At 35.4% G+C, this 3,516-nt stretch overlaps 1 long non-coding RNA gene across 1 annotated transcript; it reads right to left on the bottom strand.

The window, feature by feature from the left end:
- Positions 1-343: 343 nt before the first annotated feature.
- Positions 344-2,796, bottom strand: LOC130509559 (uncharacterized). The gene is made up of 4 exons (XR_008943587.1): positions 2,669-2,796; positions 2,377-2,503; positions 2,093-2,203; positions 344-593 (listed from the first exon to the last, which is right to left on the bottom strand). It is a non-coding gene; the product is annotated as an uncharacterized LOC130509559 (long non-coding RNA).
- Positions 2,797-3,516: the final 720 nt, after the last annotated feature.

Genomic DNA, 3,516 nt, shown 5'->3' with positions numbered 1-3,516 from the left:
TATGGTGTATCTTCACTAAAATAATCGTTCCCTGACAGGATGTGTCCTTGTTCTCGTTGTCTTTCAATGTATGCTCGTTTTTTTTACTTTGATGCTTCTTGACGATCATCATGATCAATGAAAAGTTTTTCGAATTGTTATCGAAAATATGGTCGAATTTTTATCCATAATTTCTTCAAGATTATTAGAAGAGGAAGAAGCCATTTAGAAGAGAAATATTTTATTGGGAAATGGTAAGAGAAACAAAGTTTTTGGTGAAATGGTAAGAGAAATTTTTGCTGAAATGGTAAGAGAAATACAATATTTACATTCGGAAGAGAAAAAAAGAAACGGATTGTTGTCACATGCTTTCATAACATCAAGTCATATTGCAAAGCTTATAAAGAAAAAAATGAAACAGAACTTGTGTTTCTTGTCACATGTTGGCCACACATTTACGTGAACCAAGCTTTGAAATGTCTTCTTCTTGTCACATGTTGACTGCCACCACTCACAAGCTATAAAGCTTCTTTTTCTTCTTGTCCTCTTCAATTTCTTATTGTCCTCTTCTGTCACATGTGGTCTGCTTTTTGTCTTGGCTCCACCTGCAAAAACTGATGAGAAATGTGGGAGAACTGATGAGAACTGAAACAACTTGCATTAAACTCATACAGTCATAAACAAATAAACTCAGGTTGTAAACTAACTTGAACTGAAACAACTTGGATTAAAACTCATAAACGACATCAATCTTCAACTTCATTTAACTTAAACTTGCATTAAAACTATAAAGTCAGACGCACAATACGACATTAAGCTGAAACTAACTCATACATTAAACTAAAACAAAAATAAAATCAGACATTAAACAAACTTAGACATTAAACTGAAACAGAAACTAACTTGCCAACATGTCATTAATTAGCTTGTTTTTCAAAGCAATTTCTATTCAGTAAGTGGCTTTGTCTTCCCAAATAGGCTGTCAAGCAATTTTTGCTTGTTAAGCTTCTCCTTCATAAGATAGTCATTTTGCCTTATCTCCACATGCTCTGAAAATCCTCAAGCTGCTTCCCTTCCTCCTCCAAACTCGTTGCCTTGCTCACAGACCGTTTACTCTTCGCCTTTGCTGATTTAGCACCAACAGGCCGACCCAGTGCTCAATCTTCTCCAACATGCGCAGAGGTTGATGACTGTGCGGATTGGTCATCAATCTTTCTTCTTTTAGACTTCAAATTTTCTTTAGTAGAAGAAGCTCCACACCATTTCTGATCATGGCGAAGATCTAACCATTCATGCTCAAGTGTGAACTTGACATTGTAATCATTGTAGAAAACCGCATGTGCTATTTTCATAACATCATCCACATTCTGCCAACTGGATTTCTCTTTCACCGCAGCATCATAGCAGCCTATAAACTTGCACACAGCATCATTAATCTTCCCCCACCTTTGTTTACAGTGACTTGACTCTCTCTTTTGCAAACCAGCAAGCTTTAGACTTGATGCAAATAAGCTGCAATTCGCTTCCAAAACGCTATGGCTTTTTGCTCATTCGCAACTGCAGAATCTTTGGAGGTGTCCAACCAAGCACCGATGAGGACAACATCTTCTGTTGGTGACCATTTTCGTCTTTCTTTGTGGTTATTAACAGTGTGTGTATCTTCCACCCATTCGCTACCGAAGACAGAGACATCCGAGGCTCCAAGTTCATCTACACTAGTTGAACCACTCGAATACTGATGAGGGTGTTGAGTGTTTGGTTGTTGACTTTTTAGGAGGTTTATAAAGCTAGAAGATTGACTATATGAATCCATAAACTAGTTTTAAAGCTAGAAGGAAATAGAAGGAGAAGGAATGTGCAAAGGAGGAAGACGAGTTCATCGTATTTTAAAAGAGAAATTTTGGTTGTTGAATTTATGTCTAACCAACACAAGTTAATGTAAAGCACTCGTACCAACCTAATCATTGTCTACCGCCCAACCTAATCACGATATAACCAAGACAAGTTAATGCAAAGCACTCCTACCAACTTAAATGAAAGAGAGTTGTCATTAAAGTCCATTTAATTCTCAAACTAATCAATATCTAACACACATTAAAAAAACTTTACTAACCTCTTGCCAACTTAAGTGAAAGAAAGATGCTTTGCCCATGTTTGATCTGTGCCAGAGAGTGGGTAATGTACATTATCAGACCTTTGCCTTAACGTTTCCACCGTGTTCTCTCTGCAAGAATAAAACAGATTGCATTTCAAGATTAAGCTATCTCTATACAAACCATTGAACAAAATCAGAAGCTATCTATATACAAAATCAGAAGCTATCTCTATACAAAGCATTGAACAAAACACACCATAGCTTTATCTCTAACAACAAACCAAACGGAAAAAAATACTAACCTCAAACCCACCATAGCTTTATCTCTTATTACATTGATTTGGTTCCATATTCTTCCAATCTCCCAGGTCTTTCGAATACAACGAGTTTTGGAACCAAATAGATGGAACCAAGTCGATGGCACCAAATCTGGTCAAACACATACAAATATTAACATAACATGTAACCAAATCGATGTTAGATAGACAAAGAGAGGATATGTACAGAGTCAAATCTATTCTCAAATCAATTATAATCAACCCAATTCACTGGACGAGTTTCAACTTAATACAAAAAAACTCAAAAAATCCGAACCTCCACGGTGATTTCATTGACGGATTTGGAGGAGGACGTAGCAGTGATCAATCGATGAAGAACATGCAAAAGAGAAAGAAGAAGAGAGAAAGAAGAACCGACGAAGAGAGAGAGAGAGAGATGAGAATCCCCCCCCCCTTTGTCTTTAAGGAATAGCCAATACAAAATGGCCACGTATGGAGTGTTTGCCGATTCTTATTAAAGTCTCATGTTTGACACCGGTTCTGTTCTTTTAATGTATTTTTGATTTATTTTTTTTGCGTTTTTCTTAAGAACCCCTTTAATAGACCTTCCCATGGAGATGGTCTTACCTATCTTATCTATATATACTTTCGACTGCCCCACATGAATACCAAAAAATTTCAAAGTTTAAGCATAAAACTAAAAGCATTAAAATGGCATGTATCATTTCGGTGGTCAATCTAACTTTCAAAACCATATAGAAGATAAAGGGAAAATAATTCGACTGTGGAACTGTAGTCAGCTTCTGGTGTTCAAAGACTGCTCACATTTTTCAAAAATGTGTTCGGTGGAAAAAGATAAGATTTTTGTGTCATAAATTGTTTAAGGCACAATCAGATCGGCTCATAATATATTAGTTATTGTTTAGGTCCACAATTTCTAATAAATAGTGGATTCAGTCCATTGGTAGAAATTATATAATAACCACAAAAAGCATTGTATATATATATATATATATATATATATATATATATATATAAATGTTTTAAATATTTATCAAATAAACTCAATCTACGCAAGACACGAGTCTTATCTTAGTGTGATTGATTTTGCTCTCGTGAAATTATTAGTTAAGATTTGGTGAAGCGAAAACCTAATTTTTTATA

The sequence above is a fragment of the Raphanus sativus genome, chromosome 3, assembly GCF_000801105.2.
Source record: "Raphanus sativus cultivar WK10039 chromosome 3, ASM80110v3, whole genome shotgun sequence".
NCBI classification, from domain to species: Eukaryota; Viridiplantae; Streptophyta; class Magnoliopsida; order Brassicales; family Brassicaceae; genus Raphanus; species Raphanus sativus.
Note: the sequence above shows the minus strand (reverse complement) of the source record. Positions and strands in the feature narration are given on the sequence as shown.